General features: G+C 38.3%; 1 non-coding gene across 1 annotated transcript; it reads right to left on the bottom strand.

Annotated features, from left to right (window-relative positions):
• Nucleotides 1-7,274: 7,274 nt before the first annotated feature.
• Nucleotides 7,275-7,347, bottom strand: TRNAR-ACG. Its single transcript has one exon. It is a non-coding gene; the product is annotated as a tRNA-Arg (tRNA).
• Between the last annotated feature and the right edge of the window lie 384 nt (nucleotides 7,348-7,731).

The raw sequence follows: 7,731 nt of genomic DNA, 5'->3' as shown, positions 1-7,731 counted from the left end.
CCACGTGAGGACCTAGACGAGTGCTATGATGCGACCAAAGAAGAGTATCATCTAACACACTAGAAAAAGTGAGTATTGAAGAGAAGTCGAGACATAAACAAGATAAGAGGAACGAGTAGATAAGAGTGGCAAAGATAGGCTTATTGAAGGACCAGGTAAGGCCCCCGGCCTTAACCTCAAAATTTAGGGGATCAGATAAAAGCCAATCTAATTAAGTAGATTTTTTAAACAAAGTAATTGTATAAAGATATTTCTCCCTTGGAAAGTAGAAGGAGATAGAAGAGGTGACGTTCAGATGATGACAATAACCCATATGTCCTTATTGGTGACTCATACGCCCTTTTGAAAAGTTGAGAAAACAAGCATTTAAATTATTTAAAGGAGGGAAAGGTTCCATAATGAGAATATTGTTACTAAGGTGACCCTAGATAAATATTACCCACCTCTGGTCTACGGGTTTGGCGAATTAAGAATTTGATACGTAAACGTAGGCTCTCCTTTAAATATTTGTCGCCTGTGTGTGCCCGTTGAAAAATAGAGTAAGAACTAATAGCATCAATGAGACGTCAAAGATATCAAAGGACTTCAACCGACCTATCTGGTATTCCTGGTAAGGGAATCCTTTGGTTATGATGGGAGATTTTACAAAAACGTCATTTGGTCTACTTATCTCTCTTGATGCAGCAAGTCTGTCATCGTCTAATATCTATAGAAATCAAAGAAAAAGGAAACGTCCAAGTGTTACAATGTTATATATTCCAAACATGAAGTACATGATCTTCAAAATGGTCTGAAAGAGAATAGGATCAAAATTCCAAAACCTTTGTTAGAGTGGTAAGTTGTGTTTGACGCAGTATGCCAGAAAGGACGCTGGGACACGAAAAGGAGTGGATTGGGGTCTCTTGCCAAATGCCCTACTTAATCAATACCCTTCTAGAAAATACCTGCACAGACAGAAAGTGACTTGCAAAGAGAGCAGCACAAAGAAGACCAACTATTTTCCTTCTTTTTCCTAAGAGATCGATGCCAAGTGTGCTTCACAGCCAGTGATTCCCAATACATATGTCACTCGCAACTAACTTGGCCTCGTTGTATTTGTAACTAAATGGATCTGTGCTGTAGGTACGTCTGAGACGTTACAACACCGTAGGAGCGTGAGACAAGCCAAGCAGGACTCACAGTGAATGGAGGAGAAAGGAAAATGGCGATGGAAACGACGTCAGCGAGTTTGAAATCACGAAGAAGTGGGGGAGAAGAATGATCGACCAGCTCCTCCCCTTGACACACATGTCGTGCCTGCAACCAACGACTCCCTTCAGCTTTGTCGGGCTTGACTCATTTTCACACCGTTCCTTACGTCAATATAAGGCCCGATTTCAAATTAGAATTACTAAGGAAATTAGATGAATTTTCTAATAGGCGCACATAGACGTCACTTGGGCCAACTTCAAGAGACGTAATCAAGCATTCGTATTTAGGGAGAACGGCTAACCAAGTAAGTGGTCTTGCTATCGTCTCAGTCCGAAAACTTGCCTTATGACTGATGACACATGCCTAGTGGACCTTGCATGTGCCATTTATGCTTTATGTTACGTGATGATGTAATGATTTTGTATGATGATGTGACGAGATTATGTGATGATGTATGGTGTTATATGATGATGTGATGATGCTATATGATGGTGTGATGTTGTTATATGATGATGTGATGATGCATATGATGATTTGAGATGATGACATGATGATGAAATAACTTAATATGATGATGTAAGATGCATGATGATGAGATAACTTAATATGATGATGGGAATAAAGCCTCCAGCAGTTGAGCCACACTAGACCTTACATACATGAAAATAAAAAAATGCTTCTACTTCATTTGTTGTAACACTAATTCACAAGCATGCAACTAAAAGGTGCAACACATCAATAAAAACAAGAAAAGTACCTAAACTTCAAAAGGATGGCTCAAGACCATTAAGCATTCAAAAATAAGCATGCTGGCACCATGAGCAATCAAACAATCACATTCCATTTCTACTATTCGAAGTCCTGAGAAATAGAGTAACTACAAGGTGCAATACAGGAATAAAAACAAGAAAAGTACCTGAACTTCAAAAGGATCGCTCGAGACCATTAAGCGTCCAAAAATCAGCATGCTAGCATAATAACCAATCAAACAATCACGTTTCATTTCTCAGATTTCTCCTACTCATAGTCCTGAGAAATAGAGCAACTACACGGTGCAACGTAGAAATAAAAACAAGAAAAGTACCTGAACTTCAAAAGGATCGCTCAAGATCATTAAGCGTCCAAAAATCAACATGCTAGCACCATAAGCAATCAAACAGCCATGTTCCATTTCTCCCATTCATAGTCTTGAGAAATAAAGCAACTACAACGGAGGAATAAAAATAAGACATCCCATCATTCATGGCTTGCTCCCACTTGGTTGAATCCTCCAACTATAGGATCTCATCAAAGGGCTCTGGTTCCCCTTCATAGTAACCAACCGATAGTATAATGAAAGTGAATATTTATCTGGTACTCTGATAGTCTTGGATGATCTTCTCAACATCTACTCAGGTGTCACTTGCTCCGCTTCTGGTTCCTCATCAACATTTTCAGAAGTTTCTTGAGTATCTGCAACAACATCACCCTGTGAATTATTCTACAACTCAACCTCAACTTCCACTTGCTTCGTTGTCACAGAACCTTTCTTCAATTATTTGACAGTCTTTGTGAAGCTAACTCGTTTTTGTTTGCTCATAACGCAATTCTCACAAGGACTCATATCAACAAATTTCAGACCTTCTAAAACTCATTTCGCAGCCAGCATCTTCATTTCGTTAATACCCATATGTCCAAGTATATTATGTCATAGACTTGAATTTGAAGCACTTTCAGCAACAATAGTCATGTTTATACACCCTACAGTGGCGTATAGCGTTCAAGATTTTGTGCCACGAGCTACCACCATGGCACCTTCCACGAATAAACTCTTTCCAAACTCAACTGCATAACCTGTGTTATCAACCTAATCAATAGAGATCTGGTTCTTCTTGAGACCAGGAATATATCTGACATCCATTAATGTCAATTGATTCCCTGCTGGAGTTTGTATGCAAACATCTCCCTTTCCTTCAATCTCCAAGGTTTTGTTGTCGGCAAGATACACTTTCCCAAAATTTTCTGATTTGAAATTTTGAAACAATTCTTGATTTGGAGACGAATGAAATGATGCACCTGAATCCAAAATTGTAAGGATCGGGCTGACTCGATGACTCCAAAAGATAGGTAAATTTTTTGCGAAATAAAACAATTAAAATTTAAAATATAATTTACATTACACCAAAATAGTGTGCGCACATTAGTAATTTAAAGTACGACATAATGGTTAAAACACAAAATAAGGAATGGACACAAAAAATTTTAAAACAAAAGGGTTGAGGACAACGGGTGAGGTTTGTCTATGGTATCTGCTCTAGAGTCCACTCCCAATCTCAACCAGCTCCTTATCACCCAAAAAAAAAATAGAGAATAAGGAACGAGTACAAAGACTCAGTAAGTAGCCTACTTGTAGGCCTTTAATTCTGTTCTTGATATGCTAGGGTACCACATTCTTTATTCTTGTTCTTGTTGTAAGTACATTTGTCCTTGGATTCTAAAACCTTGGTTTTCCTTTAAGGGCCTTAGTACTATGGTTCTTGGTTCTTGGTCCTTTGTTCTTGGTTCTTGTCCTTAGAACTAGGATCTTGATTCATGTTCTAGTCCTTGATCTTTCACTTGTTCTTGGTACTTTCTAGGTTCTTGTTCTGTTCTTGGTTCGTTCTCCGAGACACTCCCCATAGGATTTACAGCACTAGCCATGTGCCTAACAATCCTGTGTCCAAGGCTTCATGCATTCCAAGCAACCCGCATCTTAAGGCTTGCCCTTCGATATGGTCTACTTAACCTATGTCCAAGGCTTCATGCATTCCAAGCAACGTAGTCTTAACCCGCATCTTAGGGCTTGCCCTTCGATACAGTCTACTTAACCTATGTTCAAGGCTTCATATGTTCCAAGTGGCATAGTCTGAAAACCTACATCCAAGGCTTTTTACATTCCAAGCGATGTAGTCTAATCCTGCACCAAGGGCTTTCCCTGTCATATAGTCTGAATATCTACGCTCAAGGCTTTATGCGTTCCAAGCAGCGTAGTCTAAGTCATGAACATGTTGTACCGTGGGAGGTCTTAGGAGGTTCTTGATTCGTGGCTAAGGTAACTTGCTCTATTCTTGTTCCATCGTGGCCTAAACAACTCCCCATGATAGACCATAAAGGTCACGTGCTCGGTGCATACATGAACATGGCATCCTGCAAATCTTTTGGGTATCTGTAACTTAGTGCACGACATCTCTTCTAGGTGAGGAAAACATGAGGCCAAATATGACATCCTGCAAAGGAAACATGGTGCAGGGCATCCCACCTAGAAGAGGAATTCTTCGGCCTCAGGAAGCACCGCTTAGGAGTTTGGGGACCTTGGTCCCTCGTCCTTGAGTGGTACCTAGCAGTCTTCTTACTTGGGTAGTTGTAAAGCTTGTGTGGTGTTGTTCTTGGTTCTTACGCTTATAAGTTTCTAAGGTCATAATTCCTTAAGGCATAAGTTGTTTCTTGAATTTGTAACCATATGAACCCATCATAGGGTGAGTTGTCCTGGAAGGCCATAGATTCCTAGGGAGAGGGTTCTAGAAGAGTCTTGATTCTTGTGGTGTTTTCTTTAGGTGTTTTTTTGGGTCCTAACTTGGTTTAGGTTCCAAACTTGCTGCAATCAACTTGAAACCTAAAAAATATCTTCATGTCCTTCCTAATAGACCTTATAAGAAGTAGCAAATCATTTGGCGCACATATTGACCTTGAATTTTCATAAGTAGTCCTAGGGGCATTTTAGTTATTTTCCCCTAATTCTTGGTTCTTAACGTGTTCCAATGGCTTTCAAACTTCACCACACCATCAAACATCATAATTTAGAACTACTACAGGGTTTCACAGCATTTGAAGGTTATCTAGGTCATGAACCGTAGGTAGATACCCTTAGGGGCATTATGGTCATTTTGCACTGTTTCTTGGTTTACCTACTTATCCTTATCTAATGACCACCAATTTTCATATATAAGCTCAACATGCTCTAATATGCTCAGAGTTAAAATTTCATTGGCAACAGAGTTCATCTATTGGATTATTTTAATGTTACCTAAATCCCGAGCAATTTGCTCGGTTCAGGTCCTTAACTCATGGTTCTTTGAGTTTTTCTTTCATATAACCTTAGGTCAAACTTGTTTTAGGGTTCATATGGATATCCAAGCGATTCCTACAAGTATTTCTTAACAAAAATTTCAAGGTGGCTACTTACCTCGTCGTCGACGTTCAGGACCTTCGTTCTTGATCTTCCGGTACCCGAATGACCTCAAATTTTCTTTCACAAACTCCTTATTGTGTGTAGTTTCTGGAACCATAAAGTTTTTCATGAGAACCAATTTGGAAGGGGATTAAAATTGAGAAAACAAAGAGAAGGTCGAGTTTTGGGTTGACATGGTCGGTTCAACTGAACCGGCCACGTCATCGTCTTCTTCCTCCATACGGGAAGAAGACGGTGAAATGCGTATCACTGCCATTTGAAAATCGAGCTCCAGAGCCCGTTTTCGGCGTTTCTCCCCTCGATTTCTTCATGAAACTTAATGATGGTCTTACAAGGAAGAGCTAGGGATTGATTTCATACCTTCTCCTGGATCATAGCCTAAGATATTCACTTCCAAAGTTCGTCCAAAATATGATTTTTCGCCGGAGCAAAAACAGAGGATTTCTTAATGGGTAGTCGATTCTAGGGGTTTTCAAGACTCGATTTCTTCATGTAACTTCTTCCTTATTCCTCCCTCAAGGTTAAGGAATTGATTTGGAGGAACGAATTGGAGTGTGGGACCTTAATTTTGAGAAACCACTCTCGGTCTACAAGTTACCCAACACCTTCGATTTTCGATCTCTTGGGTATCTTGTTCTACGACGTTTCAGCTCTCGATTCCTTCATCAAAGTTACTCAACTTGATCCTCTAAAGCTAAAAGAATCCTCAATTTGAAGGAAAAGAGGTCGTAGATAGGAATTCGACACTTAGCCTCAATTTGAACCCGAAACGGATTTTCTTCAATTGGGAACGTTCCTGAGGTTATTTCTTTTCTGGTCTTCTATGGAAATATTCCTTGAAGATGCAGAAACTTATTGGGATCGTCTTTGCTCGACGAATTCTTGTGTACCCTTGGGTTGGAATTTTGAGTTTTCCTTGAAGCTCTTTAATGACATATTGGATTGGGGGAATAGTTTTTAGGCACTTTAAGAAATCGATTTCTTGATAGAACTTGTGGTTAATCTTGTTTAGAAACTGTAGGAACAAATTTGAATAGAAATGGTGGAGAATTGCTCTCGAATTTGAAAAAAAATCCGAGAGTAGGAGACCCAAAATCTAAACGCTTATTGCCTACGATTGTGAGCTCGACCTTGCTCGATTCTTGTTCCTATTGCCCTAACTTCAGACTTTATAGGGGAAGCTTAAAGCGACATTCAGAGCTCCGAATCGTTGGGAATTGGTGTTAGAATTTTCTGGAAAATTCGTTGGAAATATCCTCTCTAATCAGCGAGCTACCAGCTTCCTATTTGAATACTGGCCATTGGGTTTGATGATTTGTGAATGTTCTAGAATATTGATAACTCTCTAAAAGTAGAGTCAAGTCTTTTCTGTAGTTAATATTGCACTCTTATTTACCATTTTCTCATTTATTACCCACCCCATTTATTTTATTTAGGGAGCATGAAATCTTTTATTGCCGTCTAACATGAAAAAAAAAAATGATTTCAGACATTTATTTATTCTATTTAGGGAGCATGAAATCGTTTATTGCCGTCCAACATTAAAAAAGAATATAATTTGGCATAAATGAATGATTTATGTGGTAAAATGGGGATTATGAAATTTTGGTTCTAGCCAATCCAGATTGTACTGACATTGCTGGAGATCAAACCGAGAGGCTTCATAAGCAAGCCCTTATCCATTTGGCTACAGAGTCATCAATACATATATTATTTTTACTGATTCTCGAGTAAGTTTTAACTATTTGAAGATAATTTTCAAATCTTTCAAAAAAAAAAAAATTGATTTGTAAGTCTTAATTAAATGTTTGAATATAAATAGATAGGCACGTTTTCGTATATGCTATGCTCTAAAAATGCTCTATGAGTCATGTATCGACTCTGCTGGGGATCGAACCCAGAATCTCTGGTTTCGTAGACCAGCGCCTTATCCATTGGGCCACAGAGTCATCAATACATACAATATTTTTACTTACTCTCGAGTAATTTTTAACTATTTTGAAGATAATTTTCAAATCCTTCAAAAAAAAAAAAATCTTAATTAAATGCTTGAATATAAATAGATAGTCCACCCAATTAATTTTTTGAGACTTCCCTACTAATAAACCAGTTTTATGGGTCATGTACCAACTCTGCTAGAGATCAAACCTAAAATCTATGGTTTTGTAGACGGGCGCCTTGTTCATTGGGCCACGGAATCATCCATACATATATTATTTTTATTTAATTACATTTTTTATTCTATAATAATTTTTAACTATTTGGAAGATAATTTTTAACTACTTGGAAGATAATTTTTCAAATTGTATATTCAAATTGAGTTGTAAATCTTA

The sequence above is a fragment of the Cucurbita pepo genome, unplaced genomic scaffold (genome assembly GCF_002806865.2).
Source record: "Cucurbita pepo subsp. pepo cultivar mu-cu-16 unplaced genomic scaffold, ASM280686v2 Cp4.1_scaffold000445, whole genome shotgun sequence".
Lineage (NCBI taxonomy): Eukaryota > Viridiplantae > Streptophyta > Magnoliopsida > Cucurbitales > Cucurbitaceae > Cucurbita > Cucurbita pepo.
The sequence above is the reverse complement of the archived record's forward strand: the minus strand, read 5'-3'. Positions and strand labels throughout refer to the sequence as shown.